The sequence below is a fragment of the Saccopteryx bilineata genome, chromosome 11 (assembly GCF_036850765.1).
Source record: "Saccopteryx bilineata isolate mSacBil1 chromosome 11, mSacBil1_pri_phased_curated, whole genome shotgun sequence".
Lineage (NCBI taxonomy): Eukaryota > Metazoa > Chordata > Mammalia > Chiroptera > Emballonuridae > Saccopteryx > Saccopteryx bilineata.
Genome location: NC_089500.1, coordinates 52305596 through 52327384, shown reverse-complemented (window position 1 = coordinate 52327384; position 21789 = coordinate 52305596). Strand labels below are relative to the sequence as shown.

Genomic DNA, 21789 nt, shown 5'->3' with positions numbered 1-21789 from the left:
ATGGTATACCTAAAGGTGGTTTATTATTTCATGCATTTAGTACTTAAGAGGTTCACAAAACTAGATTATGTTATGAGAGTAGTAAAATATTAATAAAAATTTAAATAACACCTGAAAAAATAATGAAACTGTTATTTAAGATATTTCCATATTGTTTCTTGATTGGTGTCCTCACGTGCAATATTTTTTCACCTATGGACAGAATGAACATTACTACAGGTGCTTAGAATACGCCATTATGCAGATGAATGTTAAAAAGAGGAATGTAAGTTTGTAATTTCCATATTGGGCGGCTGCCCTGGCACCCACCGTAGAGAGAACCCTGATTACAAATGCCATTTTAACAACCAGTTCGCTGAACTCAACAAGAAATCAGGTATCAGTTCTGCCTAACTGGTGCAAACCGGCAGAATTTCATCACTGTCAAGCCACTATCACATGAAACTTCTGTAACTAGAAATATATGAAAAAAGTCTATTTCAGCAGTTAACACATCAGTAGTTAACTGTAGTGTGCATCAGATTGTAGTGTGCATCAGATTTACCCAAATGGCTGATGAAAGAATTGCTGAGCTCTACCTCCAGAGTTGCCTATACAATAGATCTTAGCTGAGGCCCAACAGTTTGCTTCTCTAACAAGTTCCCCAGGTGATGCTAATGAGGCTGGTCCAGGAACTCATTCTGAGAACCTCTGTGTTAATTCTGAAACTGGAAGGGCTCTCCAGTTACCCAGCTTTCAGGCTAAAAACTTATCCTGCCAGTTATACACATATACTAATATAAGACAGGAGAGCCTAGTTAGAGATGCAGATGGTTCATTACTCAGAGCAAAAGCGGCAGGCAGAGAACTATCTTGACCTGGTTACAGCTCCCCAGCCCCCAGTGCCCACCGGGTAATGCTCTGAGGTCAGATGCTCACTTGCACTTACAGTAGCTTTGCATCACTGAACAATTTCTCAACAGTGGGTAAAAAGGACATGTTAAATGACAGCTATTTTAAATTTCTAATCAAAAAAATTTTTTTTCATTTTTTCTTCCTAAATAAATTATAACAATCAGGATTTATTAATTTTCCTTTGTGTATATTACACTGCGATAATTCTTTTGCCCACATCATGGAGCTTCTTAGGCACTATTAAGTATAGATATATTTCTTCCTGGTCACAAGGTTGAGTAGATTGAGCAAGGAGATCTTCACAGTCAGATTTTCCTGCATGGGAATCCACCCTTTGCCTCCTGTTAACATCCTATTTGATGCTAAACCTTACTGAACCTTTCTGAGTCCTACTTTCCTCAATTGGAAAATCGACAGACTTTCCTTATTCTGTTGTTAAAAGATAGAAATACTATTGATCTAGTGCTTTGTATAGCACCTATTACATAACGAGTGTTCATAACTTGTAATTATAATTATTAGGAGTGCCACAGCCAGAGTCCTCTGCTCATCCAAACACACGCACAGACCTATTTCATGTCCAATTTAGGTGAAATGCCAATATCATTACCAGGAAAATAACTCCAGATGATGCACTTATGGTGAAGTGCTATTTGTGATTAATTGGGAGTTTAAACCCATTCATTGTCTGAGCAGGAAGAGGCTGCATTGCCAGGCCCGTGAGAGCTACTTGGGAAGATGCCACCTGTTTCACCACTTCGTGCACAGGTGATGGGAGAAGATAGGAAAATACGCTTTCCAATGGTGATAGTCTGGTCTCCAAAATGTGGTGCCAGGTGGTTATTCATTCTCTTGCAGCTGAAGTTGCCAACATCTAGAGGTAAAGAATTACTTGAGAACACAAAATGTTTCATCCAACAAAGAATGTAGACATTACAGAGCTATTAATCACGGCAGCCAAGCTGAAATGGCATTTACTGCAGGATTGAGGAGAATAGGAAACCGGAGTCAAACTATAAAATGATTCAAGATTGAAGGATAAACTAACTGAATTACAGATTTTAGAAATTCAACAAATTGTATCAGAGAACATGTAGATGAAAATAGGAACATGTGTTCCATTTGGGGGGGGGTCTAGTTTTATTTGCTCATTGCTATGTTTCTGATGTTCTATTTGCCTTTAATCTGCTGTGTTCGTTCCACCAACATGGAGCTAGTTTGCTGCCTTCTCCTCTACATTTGTGTGTGTGTGTGTGAGTGTGTGTGTACTCCAGTTTTGAGCCATGAAAGCTATAAAGGTGAGTGACACAGTGTCTACCCTAAGTGAATTTAGAATTGAATAGAAAGGTCATGCATAAAATGGTAATAAAGCAGAGTCTAGCAGATCAAGATAAGGGGAGACCCAGCCATAATGTGTTTCTATCTCCAGAGAAGTTGGCTGGACAGTTACATATTTACTAAGAGTCCTGGTTATGAAGCAAGAATCTCTTTCTCTCTGATTAATCTTGGGCCTATTATACTCTAGTATGCCTGTTTCCTCATCGCTAAAATTGTATATACAATAACTGTAAAATTGTAATACAGTAAAGATGAAATGAGGTGACAGTTTCTGGCCCATAGTGAGCATTCAATAAGTACTGGCTCAGGTATGCTCTTATTAATCATGAGTATCTTTAAACTCAGTTTATAAGAATGTAAGGAGTATAGGAGGAGGCCTCTCAGAAAACTGAATAATGATAGTAAGTAACATTTCTTAAGGATAAACCTGTGCTTCAGGTACTTGCTAAGCTCTTTAACTACCTTTATTTGATTTTATGAACAGTCCTAAGAGCTAGATACCTTTTTAACCTCCATTTTACACATAATGAAATAGAAAATTAGAGGGTTTATCTAATTTGCCTAAGGTAACATAGACAATAAGAGGTAAAGCTATTTATTTACCTGTCTGCCTGTATGTCTGTCTGCTCCCCCCTGGGGATATAGAAAAGTCTCCTAAACATTGATTAAGTTAAGGAAATGAAGTAGGAACCTATTATTTTAAAGTGTTCTATCTTATTAATAAAACTCTGAATCCTCTCTTAGGTAGAGTGTTGGGGTGGAGGTGGGGTGGGGAAGTGGGCTGCAGAAAGCCATTGAAGTGCTACATTCTGAATCAGACTTGTTAATGATTTTAGATGCTATGAGTTTCTCTGAGCCAAAAGCTTTTGTCATAAAGATATTGATTCTGTATTCATGAAAACACAAACATAACCTCTAACAAATGTCAAATTGTCTTGTTCATATCTGAATAAAAACGAGTCTTAGTGATGACATAGAGTCTCGAGTCTTTGATAGTCTGTGACCTAACTGTTTTGTCTTTGTCTATGAAAACCTCCAAGAGGACACTGCTTTTCAATGAGTCAGTCTTATTTTGTAGTGCAGTTTAATCCAATTTTGCCAGAATCATTGTTCTTATTTTAATCATTTGTAACTATGACCTCTACTGATATTATTGAACGTAATTCAAAGGCCAGAATTTAGCTGTCTCTTCTAAAAATTAGAAGAGTTGCTTCAGAGTTAAAGTTGGCTCCATCAGAGACATTTTTTTAGAAGTGTTATTGCAGGCAGTGTTTTCTCTATTCCCATACAACACATGTGTGATAATCACATGCTTCATTATTGGAGCCAGTCCCTACCTTTGCCCATTTGCTCTCAGCATCTGGCTCTATGCAGGGAAGAAAGAAATTTCAGTAGCAACTTCCAGATACTACCCTTGTCCTTAAATAACACCTTGACTCTCTCTTCTTTCTTCTGTGTTCTTTTGAATACTGCATGCATTATAATCACATCTTTATCTAATCAAGTAGTAATATTTAAAATTTCAAAGCCATCCCTTTGATAGGAATCCATAAGTGGGCCATGGTAGACCTTCTGTGCTTACTCATGCTGTTGGCAGGTGCTGGGAAGATGAGGACAGGGTCCTTCCTGGGCCTCCTTCAAGGCGTTTGGCCCCTTCTCACACCACTCTTCACCATCTTTCTAGCTTGTTTCTCTTTCCTGTGACAACATTTTACCTGAGGGAAGAGGTTGTCCTGGAAATGCTATCTGGTCTTATTTTTACTTGTAGAAAGATGCAATGTGCAATTGTTTGTGTACGTGTGTGTTTAATTCTTTTTATTTTAGAAATTACATGAAGTGACATTAATCAATAAGAGTACATAGATGTATATTTAATCTTAAAGTCCATTTCTAGAAATGTATTAATTTAAAAAATGTAGGAAAAAATTACCCTAAAGACAAAATCAAAGAGCATATTTAAAATAGATATTTTTCTTCTAATTTTTTAAAATTTATTTTTTATTTAAATATAGTTCGTATACAATCTTATATTGGTTATATTAGTATAGATTCAGGTGTATAATATAATGATTGAACATTTTTATACCTTCCAATTATCCTGCTAATTTATACCCTAGAACTACTGCAGTAATTCTAGTAATCATCTGTAGCTGTGTAAACTTACCATAATATTGTTGACTATATTAATTCCCCTTTCCCTTTTCACCTATCCCTCCACACTCTCCTTCTGGTAATCATACTTTTAGTTGCTGTTTCTATGAGTCTGTTTTGTTTGTTTGTTTTGTTTTTAGATTCTACATGTAAGTGAAACCATATGGTATTTGTCTTACTCTGTCTGACTTACTTTACTTAGTGTAATACCTCTATCTCCATCCATGTTGTAACAAATGGCAAGAATTTTTATTGCTGCATAATATTTTTTTTTGTGTGTGTGTGTATACACATGCCACAGCTTTTTCATCCATTCATCAACTGATGGATACCTAGGTTGCATTTATATCTTGACTATTATAAATAATGCTACAATGAAATAGGGGTGCTTATATATATAATTTCAAATTAGTGTTCTTGTTCTTTTCAGATGAATACCCAGAAGTAGAATTACTGGGCCATATGGTTTCTCTATTTAAGTTTTTTGAGGACTTTCCATACTTTTTTTGTTAGGGACTGCACTTGTTTGCAGTCCTCCCAATGGTGTACAGGATTCTTTTTTCTCCACATCCTCTCTAACACGTTTTATTTGTTGGCTTTTTGATAATAGCCATTCTGACTGGAGTGAGGTGGTATTTCATTGTAGTTTTGATTTGCATTTTCCTAATGATTAGTAATGTTGAACATCTTTTCCTGTCTGTTGGCCATCTGTATGTCTTTTTTCAAAACGTGTCTATTCATTGACCATTTTTCAATTGAATTGTTTATTTTTATGTAATTGAGTTATATGGGTTTTTATATTTTTTATATCAGCCCCTTATTGCATATATCATTTGAAAATATATTGTCTCAGTCAGTAGGTTACATTTTTGTATTGTTGAAGGTTTCCTTTGCTGTGCAGAAGTTTTTTAGTTTGATGTAGTCCAGCTGTGTTTTTTTCTTTTCTTTTCTTTTTGTTTCCCTTGCCTGCGGGGACATGTACAAAAATGTAATACTCAGACTGATGTCAGATTGTTTACTTCCTATTGTTTTCTTCTAGAAGTTTTATGGTTTCAGACCTTACACTTAAGTCTTTTTTTATTTAATGTATTGTGTTTACAGAGATTGTAGTGTTGCCCCGATTGCACACCCCCTCCCCCGTATTCCCTTCAACATATCTTTTGCCCCCCTCCCTACAGCACCCTCCCCCCTTACCTTCAGGTTTAATTCTGTTCCTCATTCTCATTGTTCCTTGGGTTCCTCAAATGAGTGAAGTCATGTGACATTTTTCTTTCTCTGCCAGGCTTATTTCACTTAACATAATAGTTTCCAGGTCCATCCATGTTGTTACAAAAGGTAATATTTCCTTCTTTTCCAGGGCCCCATAGTATTCCATTGTATATATGTACCACAGCTTTATAATCTACTCGTCCACTGATGGATACTTGGGCTGTTTCCAGATCTTGGCTATTGTGAACAATGCTGCCATAAACATGGGGGTGCATTTCCTTTTTTGAATCAGTGATATGGTGTTCTTGGTATATATTCCTAAAAGTGGGATGGCTGAGTCAAAAGGCAGTTCCATTTTTAATTTTTTGAGGAATCTCCATACTGTTTTCCACAGAGGCTACACCAGTCTACATTCCCACCAGCAGTACAGGAGGGTTCCCCTTTCTCCACATCCTCATCAGCACCTATTGTGTGTTGTTTTGTTAATGAGCACCATTCTGACTGGTGTGAGGTGGTATCTCATTGTGGTTTTAATTTGTATTGCTCTCATGATTAGTGATGTTGAACATTTTTTCATCTGTCTATTGGCCATCTGTATGTCCTCTTTGGAGAAGTGTCTATTCATTTCTTTTGCCCATTTTTTGATTGGATTGTTTGTCTTCTGGTGTTGAGTTTTACAAGTTCTTTATAAATTGTGGTTATTAACCCCTTATCAGACATATTGTCAAACATATTCTCCCATTGTGTAGTTTTTCTTTTTATTCTGTTCTTATTGTCTTTAGCTGTGCAGAAGCTTTTTAGTTTGATATAGTCCCATTTGTCTATCCTGTCTTTTATTTCCCTTGCCTGTGGAAATAAATCAGCAAATATATTGCTGGGAGAGATGTTGGAGAGCTTACTGCCTATGTTTTCTTCTAAGATGCTTATGGTTCCACAACTTACATTTAAGTCTTTTATCCATTTTGAGTTTACTTTTGTGACTGGTGTAAGTTGGTGGTCTAGTTTCATTTTTTTGCCAGTAGCTGTCCAATTTTCCCAACACCATTTGTTAAAGAGACTGTCTTTACTCTATTGATGCTCTTACCACTTTTGTCAAATATCAATTGTCCATAAAGGTGTGGGTTTATTTCTGGGTTCTCTGTTCTGTTTCATTGATCTATATGCCTGTTCTTATGCCAATACCAAGCTGTTTTGAGTACAATGGCCTTGTACTATAATTTGATATGAGCAACAGTGATACCTCCCACTTTATTCTTCTTTTTCAAGATTGCAGAGGTTATTCGTGTTCTTTTTTGATTCCATATAAATTTTTGGAATATGTGTTCTATATCTTTGAAGTATGTCATTGGTATTTTAATTGGTATTGCATTGAATTTATAAATTGCTTTGCGTAGTATAGACATTATGATGATGTTTATTCTTCCTAACCATGAGCACAGTATATGCTCCCACTTGTTTGTATCTTCCTTGATTTCTTTTATCAATGTTTTATAAATTTCTGAGTTCAAATCTTTAACCTCCTTGGTCAAATTTACTCCTAGGTATTTTTTTGTTGTTGTTGTTGTAATAGTGAAGGGTATTATTTCCTTAATTTCTCTTTCTGACAGTTCATTGTTGGTGTATAAAAATGCCTCTGATTTCTGAATATTAATCTTATATCCTGCCACCTTTGTGAATTCATTTATCAGGCCCAGTAGTTTTTTGACTGAGACTTCCGGGTTTTCTATATACAGTATCATATCATCCGCAAATAATGATAGTTTTATTTATTTTTTCCAATTTGGATGCCTTTTATTTTTTCTTCTTGTCTGATTGCTGTAACTAGGACTTCCAGTACTATGTTGAATAAGAGTGGTGAAAGGGGGCATCCCTGTCTTGTTCCTGATCTTAGGAGAATTGCACACTTAAGTCTTTAATCCAGTTTGAGCTTTATTTTCATATATGGTATAAGAGAGTGGTCCAATTTTATTATTTTTTTGCATGTATTTTTTAAGTTTTTCTAATACCCCTTATAGAAGAGACTGTCATTACTCCAGTATATACTTCTACCTCCTTTGTCATAGATTAGTTGGCCTTATAATTGAGTGTTTAATTCTGGGCTCTCTATTCCTCCATTGATCTATGTATCCATTTTTGTGTCAGTGTCATACTGTTTTGGTTATTAAAGCCTTGTAGTATAGTTTGAGATCAGGGAGCATGATACCTCCAAGTATATTTTTTATTTTCTTGATTGCTTTGGCTATTTGGTGTTTTTTGTGGTTCTATCCAAAGGCACAGTATATTCCTCCATTTATTTGTGCCTTTCTTTCTTCAGGGTATTGCAGTTTTAGAGTAGAGATCTTTAATCTACTGGTTAAGTTTATTTCTAAGGATTTTATTCATTTTGATATCATTGTGAATGGAAATGTTTTTTTCATTTATCCTTCTGATTGTTATTAGTGTATAAGAATGACAGATTTCTGTATGTTAATTTTATATCCTACTACTTTACTGAACTGCTTTATTAATTCTATTTTTTATATATACTTTCAAGTTTGTTAGATATCATGTTGTTTGCAAATAGTGATAGTTTTACTTCTTTCTAATATGAATGGCTTTTATTTATTTTCTTTTTTGATTGCTATGACTAGTACTTCTAAGATATAATCTAATTAAGGTGGCAAAGTTAGAGTTAATCCTAAAGGCATCAAGAATGAAAAAAAAACCAAGTCACATACAAAGGAAACACCTTGAGGTTATGTGCTGATTTCTCAGACGCAATTTACAGGCCAGAAGGAGTTTCAGGAGATAATTATATTGCCTAAAGAAAATAATCTACAACCTAAAATACTTGACCCAGTATGGTTATAATTTAGAATTAAAAAAAAATAATGTTACAAACAAAAACTAAAGTAGTTTACCATGACTAAACCATCCTTTTAGGGCCTTCTTTATGCAGAAAAGAAAAGACTGTGACCAGAAATAAGAAAATACAGAAAATGAAAAAAAAAATCTTACTGGCAAAGGCAAATATACAATAACCACAGTGAATCACACTTTAAAAATTAATAAAACAGCCTGACCAGGCGGTGGCACAGTGGATAGAGCATTGGACTGGGATGCAGAGGACCCAGGTTCGAGACCCCGAGGTTGCCAATTTGAGCGCGGGCTCATCTGGCTTGAGCAAAATAAAAAATGCTCACCAGCTTAGACCCAAGGTCGCTGGCTCAAGCAAGGGGTTACTCAGTCTGCTGAAGGCCCACGGTCAAGGCACATATGAGAAAGCAATCAATGAACAACTAAGGTGTTGCAACAAAAAACTGATGATTGATGCTTCTCATCTCTCTTCGTTCCTGTCTGTCTGTCCCTATCTATCCCTCTCTCTGACTCTCTCTCTCTGTCCCTGTAAAGAAAAAAAAAATTAATAAAACAGTTAACAGTAGCAAAATTAACTATAATTACAGTAAACAATCAGGAGATATACATAACAAAAAGATATAAAACATGACCTCTAAACATAAAAGAGAAAGGGTGTGTAAAAGTTTAGTGCTTTTAGATTGCTATCAAACTTAAATGTATAACAGCTTAAAATAGACTGTATAGATTTAAATGTATATATATCAACCTATGGCAGGGATCGGGAAGCTTTTGGGCTGAGAGAGCCATGAACGCCACATTTTTTAAAATGTAATTCCATGAGAGCTATACAGCGACCCATGTACCTTACGCATTATCCAATAATAATTTGGTATTGTCCCAGAGGACAGCTGTGATTGGCTCCAGTCACCCACAACCATGAACATGAGTGGTAGGAAATGAATGGATTGTAATACATGAGAATGTTTTATATTTTTAACGTTATTATTTTTTTATTAAAGATTTGTCTGTGAGCCAGATGCAGCCATCAAAAGAGCCACGTCTGGCTTGCGAGCCATAGGTTCCCGACTCCTGACCTATGGTAACCATAAACCAAAAACATACAAAAAAAATGATGAGAAAGGAATCCAGTCAAAACGCTAGAGAAAACCCAACAAATCAAAAGAAAAGAGCTCAAGAAAGAGATCAGGAGAAAAAGAAAGAAACAACAAGAACAAAAATAATTAGCAAAATAACAGTAAGTATATAACTATAGATTGTTACCCTAAATTTAAATGAACTAAATGTTTCCATCAAAATACAGAGGGTGGCAGAATGTCTAAAGAAACATGACCCATCAATATGCTGCTTACAACAAACAGACTCACTTTTAGATCAAACAGACTGTAAGTGAAGGAATGGAGAAAGATATTCCATGAAAATAGAAATTAAAAAAGCTGGGATAGCAATTCTCATATCAGACAAATTAGACTTCAAAACAAAGAATATAAAAAAAGACAAAGAACATTACATCATTTTAAAGGGGTCAATCCAAGAAGAGGTTATAACAATTGTAAATATCTACACACCCAACATAGTAGCAGCTAAGTATATAAAGCCAATGGTAATGGACACAAAAACAGAAACTAATTTTTAACATAATAAAAAACAAGTATTATAGCAAGGGTGAAAATAAACCATGACAACATTAGATTATAAGAGACTATCTGACAACATGCAAAGCGTTCCTAAGTAAAAACCTTGCTAGAATACAGTCTAGTGATCTGATTTTAAAACACCAAAATGAAAAATTTCATGGCAGTGGCAAGCACTGTACATTTTGATAATTAACGGTTATTTAGACTTTTTAATTTTATTTCTCTTTTCCAAAACAACCATGTATTGATTATATATTTAAAATTTTAAACTACTAGAAAACAATTTTCATAAAACATCACTTTCTCACTACTCTGGCCCACTTTTATGGTTGCTAACTTGTGATATTCAACTTTGAACACTGAGATTATGAGTGGCAATAAAGAGATGAAAATAACTACTCCTAATGTTTTAGATGGAGGCCTCTAACAGTGATTTCTGTACAGTGCTGGATTCTGGTAGAATTGTATATCAGCCACCTAATGAATCAGAGTCTGTATGTGAGTCTTGGACAGATGTGTCTCAAACAGTGCTCCAAGCAGTTCTAATATACAGCTCAAATATTTGAACTGCTTATCTAGAGAGATCATCATAAAGTACTTTTTCTTTCAAATATTATTTTTTATGTAATTTAAAATTTTTTGATTTTGTAATTCTCTTCTTTCAAGATCAATGCTTTCATATTTTTTTTCATATTCAGAATTGTCAGTATTCAGTAAATTTGTGTGTGCTACAGCTAGTACTTTATAGGTGTCCTTTACCAGATGAAATTTTAACAGTAAACTCAGTAGAAATTCATGACACATAAAGTGTTACATAGCACCATATTTGTGTTTCTCCTGGAATGTAAAACGATACCTACTTTATTATAATAAATGAGAACTATTTATGGCTTGAAATATGTATATGAAATAATCCGAAATTAATTCTCTAAAAGCTGGTATATATCTAAGTATCTGACCTTGTAACAACTGGAGTTTGGAAAGCTAATTTTCATTAGGTCATTGGGCCATTTGGTTAACATGAGTTCTATAAACAGCGTGCTTAATCAATATTTAGGTCTCCCATATGACCAAAGCTTTGCATAACACCAAACAGAAAAAGTATCCACCTCCCAGGGTCACCCCTACCCTGGATGAGAACAGGAAATGCCAGCAGCTTTATAGTTAGTTGTACAAAGACCTTCTACTCCCTTTCTAAATGAATCTTGGCATTTTCTCATCTGCCTGAACTGGGCTAAAAGCAGGAAGCCCAGATGTCACCACCAATGCCATCACACATAATGTAAACATTCTAATTTTATTCCTTGTATTTTCAAAGTCTAGTGTCTTGGGCTTAGAGGAACTATTTGTTTTAAACTGAAACCTAGATTCCCATTCCTCCACTTACTCAGATTTTGGTTTTCTAAGAAGACTAATAATATATAACTGCACTTTAGTTTCTGTTTTTAAATGTTTTATTAGCAGAAATAGGCAATATCAAACATTTTGACCACTCCTTGCAGGGCAGTTTGTGTTAAGGTTGTACAAAGTTAATAAGATAGACCACTAATGTGGTTATTTTTCCTTATCATGTTTTTTTCTAAGATATTTGAATAGTCATTATTTGATGTTAAAACATTTATCATGTTATAAAGGTTAACCATCTGGGTGATCACTGATTGACAGCTCAAGTAGATGACCTTCTGTTTGTTTCACTTTTCTTGGACTTTTTTTCTGTTTCTGATTACAGTTGACATACAGTATTATATTAGTTTCAGGTGTAAAACATTGTAATTAGACATTTATGAACCTTACAGAAAGATCACCCTGATAAGTCTAGTAGCCATCTAGCATCTAGCACCATACATAAGTTATTACAGTATTATTGACTATATTCTTTATGCTATACTTGGCATTCCTGTGACTATTCTGATAACTGGAAATTTGTACTACTTAATCTCTTTCACTTTTACACTTAGCTCCAAGCCCCCCTCCTGGCTGGCGACCATCAATTTGTTACCTATTTTTATGAGGTTTCTTTTTTAATGCTTGTTTTTTTGTTTTTTAGACTCCACATTTATGTGAAATCATATTATATTTGTTTTTCTCTGTTTTATTTCTTAAGTTAGCATAATATACTCTAGGTTTATCCATGTTGCAATTGGCAAGATTTCATTCTCTTAGATAGCTAGGTAAATATTCCATTGTTAATGTAACACATCTTTTTTATCCATTTGTCTACTGAAGGATATTTAGATTGCCTCATCTTGACCATTAAAAAAACAATGTTGTAATAAACATAGGGTGTTTTTATATTTTCAGATTATTGTTTTGTAATTCTTTGGACAAATTCCCCAAAGTGGAATTGCTGTGTCTTATGGTAGTTTTATTTTTAATTTTTTTAGGAAGGACCCTCCTCCATGCTGTTTTTCATACTGACTGTACTAATTTACATTCCAACCAACATGAGAAATCCCTTTTCTCAAAATCTCCTACTTCTCTTTTATTTTAATTTTCAATTTATGTCTTCTCCTTTGAGGAAACTCAGGCATGTAATTTAGACTTGCTGTCTTCAGTGAATTCTAAAAGTTGGTTCCAGACAGACTGAAGTCATTCCTTCAGTGATTAGCAGCTTCTTTCTGAGATCACGTTCAGAGAAGTCACCTGCTTTGCCAGTTGGTTACTCCTGTTCTTTTAACCCACACTAATGTATTTAGCTCTTGTGTCTTGCTAAAAGAGAAGGACCAGTGGTTAGATTTTACAACTTATCTGAACTAACATTAAAGTTAGGCCCTGGGTAGTTAGTCAGTTAGAGTGTCATCTGGAAATGACAAGGTTGTGGATTCCATCCCCAGTCAGGGCTCGGGAAACAACAAATGAATGCTTCCCTTCCCCTCCCCTCTTTCTCCCCTCCTCTCTACATCTCTCTAAAAGTCAATCAATCAATAAAAATTAAACCCTGGCCAGATAATTTGGTTGATTGAGCATTGTCTCAGAGCATAGAGGTTGCCAGTTCAATCCCCAGTCAGGGCACATACAGGAACAGTTTGATGTTCCTGTCTTTCTTTCTCTGCCTCTCTCTCTAAAGTAATAATGGTAATAAATAAAAGTTATACATACTGTTCAAATATTTGTTTGAAGAGGATATTCTGTACATTTCACCTACAGAATACTTTCTCATTTCAGCAGTTTTAAATAATGTATTTTTCCTACTATTATGTTTGTCTATTGACTTTGAAAAGTGTGAGCACATCATACATAAATACTAACTACTACTATATAAATACTAACTAACAAAAATATTTTGTGCAGTATTCACAGTACTCACCATTCATCATTTTCGTTGCAAGAACAGAGGCAGTAGGTATCTAACAGCAATTCAAATCTCAGTATTTGTAACACTTGCCTTGTAGGTGGAATAAATTTATACTTATAAACAGTTTGATTAGAAAGTGTATTTTTATTTACATGTTAATGTCATTGAATAAAATTAGTACCAGTATGCAAGACTTATATAGGCAAAGTCTATTTGATAATTATTTCTTCCTTATCACATTTATTATACTTTAAAAGATTCTTTATCCCAAACTGCTTCATCTTTTTAAATCTTACTTTACAAATTCTACTGATGATGATGGTTTTATACTCTACCATTTAGAGGTGACCATGAGGCTTCTTGAAGAAAGGGATATGTAGAGTAGAACATCATGAACTTATTTTTCCCGACGTTGGCAGACTCTGCCAGTAATTGTTTTTATTTTTATATATACTTTGCATGGCCCTTAATGCATAAGCATCCACTAATATAATTTAGGTGGTGGTACTTGTTCAGGAAGACAAAATAAATCTAATCCTTCTGCTATATAATATCTCTTAAAATATTTTAAAATACAAATATTTTCCTAACTATGCTACTCTGCATATTAACATCTTCACTTCCTGTGATTATCAGTCATACTGCAAGGTTTCAGGAGCATTTAATTCATTTGGAAAGCACTTGAACACATCAGTATTCCTTTTGAAAAGTGACTCCTGTAAATCAGCATTGTACATCAGATGTACAAGTTCTGTTTGTGCCCAATCCAATGATATGATCACCTTTTTCATTGTGTGTTTTTCTTCAGTTCTGCAGCCTAACAGGTTTTTGTTGTTGTTGCTGTTGTTTTGTATTTTTCTGAAGTGAGAAGCAGGGAGGCAGAGAGACAGTCTCCCGCGTGCGCCCAACCAGGACCCACCTAGCATGCCCATCAGGGGGCGATGCTCTGCCCATCTAGGGCATTGCTTCACTGCAATTGGAGCCATACTGGAGCCTGAGGTGGAGGCCATGGAGCCATACTCAGCGCTGGAGCCAACTTTGCTCCAATGGAGCCTTGGCTGTGGGAGGGGAAGAGAGACACAGAGAAAAAGGAGAGGGGAGAAGGTGGAGAAGCAGATGGGTGCTTCTCCCATGTACCCTGACCGGGAATTGAACTGGGGTCATCCACACGCCAGGCCGATGCTCTACCTCTGAGCCAACTGGCGAGGGCAAGCCCAACATTTTATTAGCTTCTTTTGACAGCCTCGTATACAATAGACAGATGTTGAACCTGTGGTGCCACTTCCTATCACTTGTCCCATTTATTTTGTCATTTTTCATATGACCAAATGTCAGGACAAGTTTTCCACATCCTGTGTGGCTAAGGTTTACACTGTTAATGAACTCAGCAGTATTTTTATAACTACTATAAAATAATGTGATTGAAACAAAACAGACAAGACAGTTTATGATTCTATTCTGTAATTATTTGCTACAATCATATCCATATTCTGTACAATTTAACATTGAGTTGGTGGTGTGCTGCCATGGCATAACTTGAAAGTGTACTATTTCTTCCAATGCTGAGCCTGGTTATATGCTCATGGAAAATGTTGCTTCTACCTTTTAAGTGCAAAAATTTAGCAAGGCTTTGCTCTCTTAACAAATACAATGAATGATTTGGTAATGCTTTAACTATGGCAACCCCCTCTTTTCAGAGCTAAAGCATTTTAGTATTTTTTGAAATGCTGGCAATGCTGAACATCAGATTTTTTACTTTACTTGAGTTGAAATGAAAATTGATGAGTTTAGCTAAAATTAATTTATGGTTTTATAAACTCTCTTTTTATTTTTACAAAAGACTAGTTTATTAGATTATATGTTATCATCAGGTACCTTATCTGTATCAACTCCATTCACAGTATCATTTTGTGCCAACGTTAGAATGTTTCATCATATTTACTTTTTTGTCAAAAACATTATTAAAGATATTTCTAGCAATTAGGAATACTGATCAAGTAGATAATTAATAAAGTGTTTTGGACATTTCTGAGTGACACAAGTTATTGTAACAAAGCAGAATGATTTTTAGAGTTCATTAAATAGTCTATTTTTCTTATAGGAGTTTATTCACAGAAAGTCTTCCTAATAATATACAGAATCATAAAAATAGGAAGTATATATAATTATAGGTATATGTATATTGTAATTATTCATTTTTATGTATATATTTATCTCTATATTTATTTATATGTTGTATATGTTTGTATCTGTAAGCTTATGTAAATTAAGAAGTTAGCACAACTTTGTGTTTTTCAAAGAAACCCTGAATACTTACTTTGCAGAAAAATAGCTGTGTTCTCTTAGTGATATGGAAAACAATTGAAAATAGCAACTAATACATGAGACTGAATGAAAGCTAATTATGGTAAAAAAAAAAATAACCAGTATCAAAGCAATCTTTGTAGCTGGAACACATTTTTAAAAATTTGAAAGAAAGAAAACAAAATATAATTGTATGACTCTTAACATTTCACCAACATTTGCATATCTCAAAAGCAACTGCTTGGCATAATATAGATATAAATGCTAGCACTAAATAGGTATTACTTTAAAATTTTTTAATGTCAAAAGATAAAACCAGAATAAATTTATATTGCGAGTTTATGCTAAAATTAGCAGGAAAAATGATTATATTTTTAAAAGTTATGTCAGGTTTTAACCAAAGACAATTTTAGGGTTAAGGAGAAAGTGATATCTTTACTAAGGTCATTAAAAACAAACAAAAAACAGGCTCAGTTTGGAAGAAGACAGAGGATAGAATTAGTAACAATAGCTTAAATTTTCTTTCAGAATTCTATGTCAGAGGTAATCAGTCACTGAATATTTCATGCCAATTATCTGTGCCCCACGCTGTCAGACTCAAAGTGTAAAATGTGATGATTGCTTACTTCAGAACTGGGAAGATAGGCACATGGAGCCTCCTCCATTGAAAGATATTAAAAGGGAAATGTGTCACTGTAGATGCTAAAAATTGTATTGTTCTTATCATACTGTAGAAGAGTCTAATTTCAACATTTAATAGATTACTGTTTAAAATTTATTACAAATGAATAAGGGGTTGGTGGGGTATGAATTGAGGAGGAGCAGTATGGAATTGTAGATAGAATATCCCTAGCCTGGGAGATGGGAGACAGGGATTTTAATCCCAGTTCTACTGTTAATTAGGTGAATGATGATTTAAAGGCAAGAAGGAAATACTTAAAACCTGTACTAGCCATATGCTTTTGAACAAGCAATTTATTTATTTTGGCCTTAGTTTTCTCATTTGTTTTAAGTGAAGTTATGAAGTCAGAAATATTACCTGTTTTATTCATTGATGTATTCCAAGAACTAAGAACACTGACTGGTAAGATTATTTTCTCAGGAAACATTTGTTGGATAAATGAATGAATGGATGAATAAACAAATGATTACCAGATTATCAAAACTAATTCTCATTATAGTTTAATTAATTTTTACTTTGAAGACATAGCAGGAATTACACACCTTTAAAAAAATGTCTTTTTAATTTTTAATTGAATTTATTGGAGTGATATTGGTTAACATACAATATTATTTTAGATTCAGGTAGACATTTATCAATATATAATTTATGAAGTGATCATCCCAGTAAATCTAGTACCCATTTGACATCATACATAGTGATCACAATATTATTGACTATATTTGTTATGCTATATTTTATATCCCCAAGACTATTCTGTAACTATCAGTTTGTACTTCTCACTTTTCTCCCATCCTCTCAAACACCCTTCCATCTGGCAAGCATCAAAATGTTCTCTGTATCTACGAATTTGTTTCTTCTCTGTTTGTTTATTTTTGTTTTTATAAATTCCACATAAAAGCAGAATCATATAGTATTTCTGTTTCTCTGTCTAATTTATTTCACTTAGCCTAATAACCTCTAGGTCCATCCATGTTGTTGCAGCTGGCAAGATTTCATTCCTTTTTAATTAGCTAAGTAATATTCCATTGTATATATGTACCAATTCTTTATCCACTCATAATTGATAGACACTAGGTTCCTTTGATAACTTGGCTATTGTAAATAATGCTGTAGTCTTTGTTTCAAAGTCTATTTTGTATGGTATAAGTATTACTACTCAAACTTTTTATTTTAATTTTTATTTAATGAAATATATTATTCTGTCCTTTTATTTTTAGTTTATGTGTCTTTCAGTCTGAAGTGATTCTCCTGTATACGGCATACATAAGTCTTGTTTTCTTATCCATTCAGCCATCCTATGTCTTTTAATTGGAGCATTTAATCTATTTACTATTAAATTAATTGTTAATAGATATATAGTTATTGTCATTTTATTATTCATATTTCTTTTTTTTTCTTAAAGAAGTCCCTTTAACATTATTTGTAATACTAGTTTAGTGGTAATTAACTCCTTTTGCTTTTTCTTTCCTGGAAAGCTGTTTATATGTTCTTTGATTCTAAATGATAGCTTTTCTGGGCAGAGTCATCTTGGTTGTAGGTCCTTGCTTTTCTTTGCTTGGAATGTTTTATTTAAGATATATGCCTTTGTTCCTCTGCAAAATTTCTGTTGAGAGATCAGCTGAGAATCATATGGGGTCTCCTTTGTAGGTAATTCACTGCTTTTCTCTGGAAGCTTTTAGTATTCTTTCTTTTTCTCTTATCTTTGGCATTTTAATTATGATGTGTCTTTGTATGGGCCTCTTTGGGTTCATTTTGTTTGGGACTCCATTCTTTATGGGCTTGTATGTCTAATTCCTTCTCTAGGTTAGGTAGGTTTTCTGGTTATTATATTTTCAAACTGGCTTTCAATTTATTGCTCTCTCTCTCTTCTTCTGGTATTGTGATGATTCAAGTTTTAGTACACTTAATGTTGTTCCACAGTCCCCTTAAACTATCTTCATTTTTTGGATTCTTTCTTTTCTTTTTGCTATTTTGACTGTGTTTCTTGCTATCTTATCTTCCAAATTGCTTACTCAACACTCTGCTTCATCTAATCTGCTGTTGATTACTTCTAGTGTATTCTTCATTTTTGTTATCATATTCTTCATTTTTGATTGGCTTTTTTTGTTTTATATCTCCATTTTTGTTTTCTATCTCTTTGTTACGTTCTCACTGAGCATCTTTATAACCAGTGTTTTGAACTCTGCATCTGATAGAGGCCAGTATCCATTTTGTATCATTTTTTGGAAGAAGTTTTGTCCAGTTCTTTTATTTAAGATATATGCCTTTGTTTCTTCATTTTCCCTGCCTTCCTGTGTTTGTTTCTATACATTAGGTAGAGCTACTACATCTGCCAGTCTTACAAGAATGGCCTTATTTAACATGTGTCCTGTGGGACCCAGTGGTAAAGTCATGCTAGTCACCTGAGCCAAGTCTTTCAGGTTTGTCCTTTGAATGGGTTGTGTTTACCCTTCTGTTATAGTTAAACCTTGATTATTGTTGGCACAATAATCAAGGGGAGGGGCAGAGTTGACTCTTAAGCTGATTGGCTGTCACTATAGTGGAGGAGCTGTTGTGTAGGAGCTGACCCTATAGAGCATGATTTGCTTTAGGGGGGCACTGGTGCTTACCAAGTAAGCCTTTTGTTATTTGTGGAGGTGATTGGACAGTCCTCTGGTATGGTCTGAAGCTTGCTACTACATGTGGTTCTGGGGCTTCTTGGGAGGGGCTTTGGTGCTGACCAGGGTCAGTTACTACCTTTGTATAGCCTAAAGCCACTTGGAATGAGCTACAAACTTCTGCAGATGGTTGCTCCTTGTGCTTGGCTTGGATGTGCACAGATAGGTCCAAGTTGTGAAGTGAGGCCAAGAGGTATAGGACTCACCAAGGCCAGATTTAGCTTGTTTGGGATTTATGAACCATTGAGAAATTTAGAAAAGTCTACAGCATAATTCAAGGTAGGCCATTTGTGTAGAAAAACTATTAGAAGAGGCCATTAGAATGTCCCTTAAGTTGATAGGCAGGGTGTCAAAGAATTACCAGGGCAGGATGAAATGTGTTAGCTAGGTTGATGGAAAATCAGAATAGTTTCTGCCTGCAGGCTGGTTGGGAGGTTCTACTAGAACTTCTGTCTGGGAGAAAGCTTCCCCTTCAATGCTTGCCTTTAAGCCAGAGAGTTCAGTTTATGCTCCTGTGACCCTGGCATCTTTCATTTTTTTTATAAATAAATTTTTATTAATGCTAATGGGGTGACATCAATAAATCAGGGTACATATATTCAAAGAAAACATGTCCAGGTTATCTTGTCATTCAATTATGTTGCATACCCATCACCCAAAGTCAGATTGTCCTCCGTCACCCTCTATCTAGTTTTCTTTGTGCCCCTCCCCCTCCCCCTTTTCCTCTCCCTCCCCCCCCCGCCAAAGCACCACACTCTTATCAATGTCTCTTAGTCCATTTTTATGTCCCACCTACGTATGGAATAATGCAGTTCTTATTTTTTTCTGATTTACTTATTTCACTTCGTATAATGTTATCAAGATTCCACCATTTTGTTGTAAATGATCCTATGTCATCATTTCTTATGACTGAGTAGTATTCCATAGTGTATATGTGCCACATCTTCTTTATTCAGTCTTCTACTGAAGGGCTTTTTGGTTGTTTCCATGTCTTGGCCACTGTGAACAATGCTGCAATGAACATGGGGCTCCCTGGAACCTTTCAAACTGCTACCCTAGCACTAGTTCTCACAGTGAGTGAGTTCACCAGGGAGCAACTGTACCTGTGGAACCTTTAAGAGGAATGGCTCAGTCTCCAGCAGCCCTCCATGTCACTCAGCCACTATCTCTGCTGTTTTTACAGCAAGAAGTTATGGGACTTTTTTTCCTGGCACTGAAACCCTGGGCTGGGGGTCTGGTGTAGGCTGGGACCCCTCACTCTTCAGGGAGGACCTCTGCAACTAAGATATCCGTTCCAATTTTTAACTGCCACACAAGGGTGTTTATCCAGCCTGTTCTACATCACTACCCCTTCCTACTAGTCTCAGTGTGGCTTATTCTATATATCCTTACTTATAGGACTTCTGTTTAGCTAGATTTCAGGTGGTTCTCAGTGATGGTTGCTCTGTAGTGTAGTTATAGTTTTGATGTGCTCACGGGAGAAGGAAAATATAATACAATATTTATCTGCTCTACCATCTATACCAAATGACTCCTTACACATGTTTAAAAATCTTAAAACTAATTTATATAGGTACTAAGATTTCATTCAATATCACAGATGTGAAGTTTACATTGAAACTGAATAGCAACAAAAACCAATGTACCATATTTGATAAAATCAATGAAAAAGATTATAAATATCAGAGAAAAATTTAGCAATATTGTAAGACAATAAGTTTGAAATGACAACTTATTTATATTTATTGAGATTGAAAAGAAATGTAACAAACTAGGATATAATGACTTTTTATGAATAAATCACATTTCAGAGTAAAAAACAAGTCCAGGTATACCTTGATAGTTTCATAATAGATGAAATAACATCAATAAAAATTAATGAGAACTCTGATATTGATATAATATGCCTAACTTTTATCAATTTTCAAACAGTTGAAATTTTTTAATATCAGAAAATTTGATATCAAATTATAGGGTTTATCTGCTTTATAAGAAATATTTAGTTATAAAAAAAGCAAATGTTTTAGAGTTCTCTTAATTATATTGTGTCAAACACATTTAAATAACATTTTTATTATTAAAGGTATAGGTACTCAAGTGTTTGTTGAACTATTAGAAGAACAGATAATTTGCTTACCTACAGGTTTGTTCAAATTTCATTCATTATGCGCTTCACCAAGATTTAACCAATGTTTTAATTTTTAAAACCTATATAGTCTTTTTTAATTAAGAAGGACCATTCACTATTACCTTCAATTTACTCTAAATATAGCTTCTTGTGTCAACTAACCTTATGATAGACATTTCACAACATATACATATATTAGATTATCACCTTGTATACCTAAAACTTACATAATGTTATCTATCAATTACAGTGGTACCTTGAGATACGAACAAACCAACATATGAAATTTTAGTATACAAGCTGCGACTCAGTCCATATTTTTGTTCCATATCTGAGCAAAATTCCAAGATACTAGTTGTGATTTGGGAAGCTGCCGCTAGTTGGTATGTTGGCACATGGTCCAGTATCAGCAGTTTGATATATGAGTTGACTGACTTACAATCTGGGTTACAGAACGAATTAAATTTGTATCTCAAGGTACCACTGTAAATCTGAACAAAGCTGGGAAATAATAAATACATAAGTACTCATAGCCTCTTCAATCACTGTAAAAAAATATTACTTGGTGAATATAAAATGCCCAAGACAAGGAATGCTGGCTAAACAAAAATTAGTAAATGCTAGTGCTATTTTTG

The 21789-nt window shown here is 34.5% G+C and overlaps 1 protein-coding gene and 1 pseudogene across 2 annotated transcripts in view; one reads left to right on the top strand and one right to left on the bottom strand.

The window, feature by feature from the left end:
* DLGAP1 (DLG associated protein 1) overlaps positions 1–21789 on the top strand; it is a 986787-nt gene that overhangs the window by 171568 nt on the left and 793430 nt on the right. The gene's annotated exons all lie outside the window — the stretch shown is intronic.
* LOC136315059 (elongation factor 1-alpha 1 pseudogene) overlaps positions 1–21789 on the bottom strand; it is a 55371-nt pseudogene that overhangs the window by 25320 nt on the left and 8262 nt on the right.